The 7,961-nt window shown below is 48.6% G+C and overlaps 2 non-coding genes across 2 annotated transcripts; both read right to left on the bottom strand.

The window, feature by feature from the left end:
* Window positions 1-3,434: 3,434 nt before the first annotated feature.
* On the bottom strand, window positions 3,435-3,508 carry trnan-guu. Its single transcript has one exon. It is a non-coding gene; the product is annotated as a tRNA-Asn (tRNA).
* Window positions 3,509-7,578: 4,070 nt separating this feature from the next.
* On the bottom strand, window positions 7,579-7,651 carry trnav-aac. The gene has a single exon. It is a non-coding gene; the product is annotated as a tRNA-Val (tRNA).
* Between the last annotated feature and the right edge of the window lie 310 nt (window positions 7,652-7,961).

Here is a 7,961-nt window from a genome sequence, read left to right as displayed (position 1 = left end):
GTGCTCATGTGAGATTGAGTCAGTGTTGAAATGACATGGGATAGTTTTACAGGTAGAGATTTGAGAATGATATTTTCATTATATTTGATTCCTTTTTGTTCTGTGTCTGAGACATTCTGACGCCTTCACCCCGTTCGTGTTGAAGAAAGAGGGACGCCACAGGATCTGTACCGAGCCTCATTTTTCTCATCTCCCCGAGTGGCTTTTCCTATTTCGCTATCAGGAAGACAGATTTTTTAAAAATGGATTCTATTAAAATCTCTGCCATTTCCTCCAATTCAGTCACAGAATCGCTTGTGTCTGTCTTTATGCTCATGCTTCAGACGGTGATTAAACCTGCATCTGTAAACCCATTCAATTCTGTTGTGGACTGAACGAACCGCTAATATGTGAACTTTGTCAAAATGCGAACATATTTTCCATCTCATTGCATCAGGACAATTCAGCATTTTTGATTTTGCTGAATGCATTTTGAGGCCGGGGTAAAAGTAAATAGAATTGGCTGCAGCTCCCGAGATTCCCATAACTTCCAGCAACAAACTTAAATCTTTCTAACTTGCCTCACGTTTAATGTGAAAGATTTGATAATGTTTCTGTCCGGTTTTCAATCGGCAAATGTGATGACGTGTCCTCGTCATCGTTACTTCACAACGGATTTGAAATGGAGATGCCAATTGGATTTGATCTTTCCTTGTACAAGATGTGAACAATTCCGTTGGTCAAATCACGTTAGTGAATGGGAAAGGCGGCAGTGAGCAGATCCGCACAGAACCTCCTTTCCGGCTTTACCGCCACAGGAAGACCGAGAACAAGTGATTTGTAACCATCTCTGCCATTTCCTCTGCTTCAATTACCATATTGCTGGCGTCTGTCTTTATGGGCAATATTACTGTCAGCATGAAATCACACATTGCTGGATAGATTTAGCTGGTCTGCCAGCATCTGTGGAGAGAAACCGAGTTTACCAGTACATCATTTAAATGATCCTTCACAGCAGTATGGGAGGGTAGGGTAGGAATGGACATAATTATATAGTTGAAAAGGGACACAGGAGGTGGGGCAGAATAGAAGGCCAGGTAGAATAGAAAAGAACAGAATAGAATACATGCATAAGGAGGCCATTCAGCCCATCGAGTCTGCACCGATCTTCTGAAAGAGCACCATAACCAGGCTCCCGCCCTATCCCTGAAACCCTGTAACCCAACCTAACCTGCACACTTTTGGACACTAAGGGCCAATTTAGCACAGCCAATCCACCAAAGCTGGACATCTTTGGACTCTGGGAGGAAACCGGAGCACCACGAGGAAAACCCTGCAGGCAAGGGGAGAATGTGCAAACTCCCAAGGTCGAATTGAACCCGGGTCCCAGGTGCTGTGAGGCAACAGTGCTAACCACTCTGCCGCGGTGCCGCATGGACCAATTTGTCAAGGAAATAATACAGAGGGGTCTTTAAGGAATGAAGAGTATTAACGGTGGAAAAATGGTGAGAAAGCCGAATATGAAATGGAAGCAACTGAACAGCGAAGGGCAGATGGGGGAGGCTGTAAAGGCAGATGGGGGAGGCTGTAAAGGCAGATGGGGAGGCTGTAAAGGCAGATGGGGGAGGCTGTAAAGGCAGATGGGGGAGGCAGTAAAGGCAGATGGGGGAGGCTGTAAAGGCAGATGGGGGAGGCTGTAAAGGCAGATGGAGGAGGCTTAAAAGGCAGATGGGGGAGGCTGTAAAGGCAGATGGGGAAGGCTGTAAAGGCAGATGGGGGAGGCTGTAAAGGCAGATGGGGGAGGCTGTAAAGGCAGATGGAGGAGGCTTAAAAGGCAGATGGAGGAGGCTGTAAAGGCAGATGGGGGAGGCTGTAAAGGCAGATGGGGGAGGCTGTAAAGGCAGATGGAGGAGGCTGTAAAGGCAGATGGGGGAGGCTGTAAAGGCAGATGGGGGAGGCTGGAAAGGCAGATGGGGGAGGCTGTAAAGGCAGATGGAGGAGGTTGTAAAGCCAGATGGTGGGTAAAGGCAGATGGAGGAGGCTGGAAAGGCAGATGGAGGAGGCTGGAAAGGCAGATGGGGGAGGCTGGAAAGGCAGATGGGGGAGGCTGTAAAGGCAGATGGGGGAGGCTGTAAAGGCAGATGGGGGAGGCTGTAAAGGCAGATGGGGGAGGCTGTAAAGGCAGATGGAGGAGGCTGTAAAGGCAGATGGGGGAGGCTGTAAAGGCAGATGGAGGAGGCTGTAAAGCCAGATGGGGGGTAAAGGCAGATGGGGGAGGCTGTAAAGGCAGATGGAGGAGGCTGTAAAGGCAGATGGAGGAGGCTGTAAAGCCAGATGGGGGGTAAAGGCAGATGGGGGAGGCTGTAAAGGCAGATGGAGGAGGCTGTAAAGGCAGATGGAGGAGGCTGTAAAGGCAGATGGGGGAGGCTGGAAAGGCAGATGGGGGAGGCTGTAAAGGCAGATGGGGGAGGCTGTAAAGGCAGATGGGGGAGGCAGTAAAGGCAGATGGGAGAGGCTGTAAAGGCAGATGGGAGAGGCTGTAAAGGCAGATGGAGGAGGCTGTAAAGGCAGATGGGGGAGGCTGGAAAGGCAGATGGGGGAGGCTGTAAAGGCAGATGGGGGAGGCTGTAAAGGCAGATGGGGGAGGCTGGAAAGGCAGATGGGGGAGGCTGTAAAGGCAGATGGGGGAGGCTGTAAAGGCAGATGGGGGAGGCTGTAAAGGCAGATGGGGGAGGCTGTAAAGGCAGATGGAGGATCAGAATCATTTCACCTGGTGTTGTAAGACCTCTTACTGTGCTCACCCCAGTCCAGCGCCGGCATCTCCACATCATGGCCAGAGATACTGCTCGACCCGGCCCGGTTATGTAGATCTTTGGGCTTTTTTTCTGAGGGATTCTTCTCCAGAGACCGCTGAGATAGGCCCATTGAAGATTTTAAGACAGATGTGGTTGGATTCTCAACTGAAAAGGTAATCAAAGGTTATCCGGGGTAGGTGAAATGTGAATCTGAGGTCACGTTCGCATCTGTCACGAACTTATTGAATGTTGGAGAAGGCTCAAGGGGATGAATAGCCAACTCCTGCTCAACATTCGTCTGTTAGCAGGTCCGTGAGGAGGCGTCACAATCTCCTGAGTTATCGAGGGAGACACAGCATCGTTGAGCTATTCCCCAGCTCGGCCCCATGAAGGATATTACAGCGATAGAGGCAACTCCATGCCACAGCCGGTGCACGGTAACTGTTATCAGAACAGGAAAATCGCTTATTGTCACGAGTCGGCTTCAAATTAAGTTACTCTGAAAATCCCCTTGTCGTCACATTCCGGCGCCTGTTCGGGGAGGCTGTTACGGGAATCGAACCGTGCTGCTGGCCTGCTTGGTCTGCTTTCAAAGCCAGCGATTTTGCCCTGTCCAAAACAGCCCCTAAAAACATATCATCCAGGAGTGGAACAACAATTCGTCTCTGGGTGGGATCGAACCACCAACCTTTCAGTTAACAGCCGAACGCGCTAACCGATTGCGCCACAGAGACGACAACAGGATCACAACTCTGTGCATTTCAACAGTGACGGCCAATCCTCTGATTGCCAGGGACCGAATGAGAATCCTGGCAATATTGGTCCCCTGAGGCAGTGCGGAAAATATCTGGAAGGAGCGGACACATGGTCCCGCGGGCATGGACATTTGTGAGACGTGGAATCATCACAGGCCCGTGGATTTTACAGAACTCACTTGGACAGCACCACACTTCCGTTAAAATACGTCCCTTATCCGGGAACCTCCAAAACAGAAAGCAGGAAGTGTCAACATAGATTTGATGTATTTTCGATCGGAAAGTCGATGTTCTGCTGAAGACTACTAGGGGCTCAGACTCATTGGCATAAGGTCGACCTGAGTTAACGGTCCTGGAAGATTTTATTATCCCCACATCTGAGAACTTTCATTACTGCTGCTCGGAAGTGGATATTCCAAGCTTAAATTTACTGTGCATCGCGACATGCTGATTAATCTCACGAATCCGAAACGGCTCCTCTATTGACCTATACAAGGACAGAGACGGCAATGCAATTGTGGAGAAATAGACCTGAGTATTTTTCTGAATCCAGATCAAACCATCCTCCGGTACAAGGGCAGGGACGCAAATTTACTGGAATTGAAAATACTCTCTGAGGCTTCCGTACGTGGTGGTAGCTGCTTTGTGACACTGTGCTCACTGCACAGTAATAGACCGCCCCGTCCTCCACCCTGAGCGCGTTTATATTGAGGTAACCATTCTTTTTAGACTTGTTGGCAGCCGCCAGATATCGTCCTGAGATCTCCTCTTTCTTCATCGTCAATATGTTAATGATGACCAATCTCGGCGGCTGTGCCGGCTTTTGCTGATACCATAGCATGTGGTACATGGTCCGGTCTGGATATTCGCAATCTGACTGCACTGAACCCCCTTCTGATTTCTAACCTGTCCCGGTTTTAATGAAAGGTGACGGTGAAAGACGAACGTTGCTGTCCTGTCGACAAATGCCGCCTCACTACCTGAGATGTTGCAGAACTTTTGGCGTTCTCCGCAGATGTTAGATTGATTTTCGATGGCAATGACAGTATGCTTTGGCTCTTTTCGTGGGGCTCGTTGGTCTAGGGGTATGATTCTCGCTTTTCTGTTTTCTGTTTATATTTCCGTTTGAAGCATCCGCAGTAAGTTGCATTTGTCATACATTTAGACATGTTTGAGATGGTGATTAAATATGTTCATTTGAACCCGGGACCTCTTGCAAATTCCGACAGCGAGACACCCAAAGCGAGAATCCTACCCCTAGACCAACGAGCCCCGCGAAAAAAGCTAAAGCATACTGTCATTGCCATCGGAAATCAATCTAACATCTGCGGAGAACGCCAAAAGTACTGCACCATCTCAGGTAGTCAGGCGGCATTTGTCGACAGGACAACAAAGTTCGTCTTTCACCATCACCTTTCATTAAAACCGAGACAGGTTAGAAATGTGGTACGTCTTAACCAAGTGAATTACCGGAGGGAGGAAACAGAACAACAGGAAAGGGCTCTAATGGGGGGCAAGTCAGGAGAGATTAAATGAGAAGAGGCCTTGGGACCCTGGCCACAGAGTTAGGTTAGAATCAAATCAGAGAATAATGACACCACAGTATGAGGCCATTCCGGCCATAAAAACCGTTTTGTATGCCAGCGGGACCATGTGTCCGCTCCTTCCAGATATTTTCCGCACTGCCTCAGGGGACCAATGTTGCCAGCATTCTCATTCGGTCCCTGGCAATCAGAGGATTGGCCGTCACTGTTGAAATGCACAGAGTTGTGATCCTGTTGTCGTCTCACGGTAGCACGGAGCCTCACGGTAGCATGGTGGTTAGCATCAATGCTTCACAGCTCCAGGGTCCCAGGTTCGATTCCCGGCTGGATCACTGTCTGTGTGGAGTCTGCACTGTCTGTGTGGGTTTCCTCCGGGTGCTCCGGTTTCCTCCCACAGTCCAAAGATGTGCGAGTTAGGTGGATTGGCCATGCTAAATTGCCCGTAGTGTAAGGTTAATGGGGGGATTGTTGGGTTACGGGTATACGGGTTACGTGGGTTTAAGTAGGGTGATCATTGCTCGGCACAATGTGGAGATGCTGGTGTTGGAATGGGGTGAGCACAGTATCAGCCTCCCCGGACAGGCGCCGGAATGTGGCGACTAGGGGCTTTTTCACAGTAACTTCATTGAAGCCTACTCGTGACAATAAGCGATTTTCATTTCATTTCATTTTTCAGTAAGAAGTCTTACAACACCAGGTTAAATGATTCTGTTTTGTGATTCACCTGAGGAAGGAGCTGCGCTCCGAAAGCTCGTGTTTGAAACAAACCTGTTGGACTTTAACCTGGTGTTGTAAGACTTCTTACTGTATCTCTGGCAGCAGCACACCCCTTCCCGATGAACTTAATGCATTCTACGCTCGGTTTGAGCAGGTAACCAACAATCCGCTGTCCAGTGCCCCAGCAGCCCTTAATTCACCCATACCCACCATCACAGTTTCCTAATAAAGATTATTATTATTATGTACAATGACCGCTGAACAACATGAGAATTACTATCAGTCTGGGACATCGGAAGCACATGGTGCCAGGTTTAGACTTTAATAGGTATCAAGTTGTCGATCGAAAATACCTGAAATTTCTGTTGACACGACATGTCTTCTGTTCGATTCCCACGCAGATCAGGGACAGACTTCGTCCAATTGAGACGAAGGGGCGCTAAGGGGCAATTCAGCAAGGCAATCCAGATTTCCTACATATCTTTGAACTGTGGGAGGAAATCGCTTCTCGCCTTTTTGCTGAGATGAGTGTGAGGTCAGGTGGAATGCGTGGATCTGGTATGTCTCTCTTCTGGGGGCCATGAATTGGATTCAATTTGAATTAGATTTTGGAGCAGGCGGCCCTGATGTCAATTGTAATGAAGTGCTTTGAGAGGCTGATCATGAAGCGCATCACCTCCATACTCCTGGAACGCCTTGACCCAACTTATCATTCCTTCCATTGATATGTTTTACCCTCAGCATTGCCCACCTCCCCCCAGCCCATCCCATCCTACTTCAGCAATCTGATCCCTGTTTGTAATTGTTCTCTGACGCACTGCTTACCTTTGTTCTGCCATTAACACATTCTGACCGCTTGATGCGCCATCAGCACCTTTCATAGCACTGATTAGCCTCATTTACATTCCCTTTTTCTTTCTGCCCGAGACATTTTCGTCATTTCCCACCTATTATCCAGTATTTCCTGTTTTTGTTCCGTTTGAAGCATCCTCTTCTTCACCTCTCATTGCCTGCCGAAAATTCAGTGCTTGGCCCTTAATGTTCAATTCAGGTAGTGGCTCACGTGAGACGAAATCTCATAGTCCTGGAACACACGAGAGTCCGGCAACATTCAGGAAACATAATTATTTTGTGCCCAATAATTGTGCAAACCTTTCTCACACGAAATGCTAAATATTTCGGCCCGGTTTCGAACCGGGTACCTTTCCCGTGTGAGGCGAATGTGATAACCACTACACTACAGAAACCGCTGGCAATCAATGGTCGTGCGGAATGTACGACCTCACTGTGTTGCTGCAGATTCTTTTAGAACAGTACAGCACAGAACAGGCCCTTCGGCCCTCGATGTTGTGCCGAGCAATGATCACCCTACTTAAACCCACGTAACCCGTATACCCGTAACCCAACAATCCCCCCATTAACCTTACACTACGGGCAATTTAGCATGGCCAATCCACCTAACCCGCACATCTTTGGACTGTGGGAGGAAACCGGAGCACCCGGAGGAAACCCACGCACACACAGGGAGGACGTGCAGACTCCACACAGACAGTGACCCAGCCGGGAATCGAACCTGGGACCCTGGATCTGTGAAGCATTGATGCTAACCACCATGCTACCGTGAGGCCCCAAAATAGTGGCTATTCTTCCCCTGGCGTCTAGAAAATTCAGCATTTCTGACTTTGTTGCAGGAGGATGAGACCAAATCTCATCCTCCTCGAACATGCGAGATTGAGAAACAAACGTATTATGTGCAAACACTCTTCAAACGAAACGAGAAGCTCGCGATGTTTCTGCCCGGTCTCGATCCGGGGATCTTTCGCGTGTTAGGCGAATGTGATAACCACTACACTACAGAAACCGCTGTAGCGAAATTCTGGTGGTCTGTTTGAGAGGCCAGGTCCCTTGTTGCAAGCGACAGCTGTTTCTTAAATTAAAAGATGTCTCAACATATAAAGCCGTGAGATGTAGAAATTATATCGAAATTAACATAAGTTATATTTTGCTGAATGTCGGTCTTAAATTTGTGCTCTTTGGTCTCGAGGTCTGGTTCTCGTTTAGGGATTTTCAATCAATGCCTATGGGAGTGGTCGTGGGTTTAAATCCGGGACAGGCTCTTTCCTCCAGGTCAGAGATTACGAATTGTTTGCGATGCTGACGGCGGGGTTGAT

Source organism: Scyliorhinus canicula, unplaced genomic scaffold (assembly GCF_902713615.1).
Source record: "Scyliorhinus canicula unplaced genomic scaffold, sScyCan1.1, whole genome shotgun sequence".
NCBI lineage: Eukaryota > Metazoa > Chordata > Chondrichthyes > Carcharhiniformes > Scyliorhinidae > Scyliorhinus > Scyliorhinus canicula.
The sequence above is the reverse complement of the archived record's forward strand: the minus strand, read 5'-3'. Positions and strand labels throughout refer to the sequence as shown.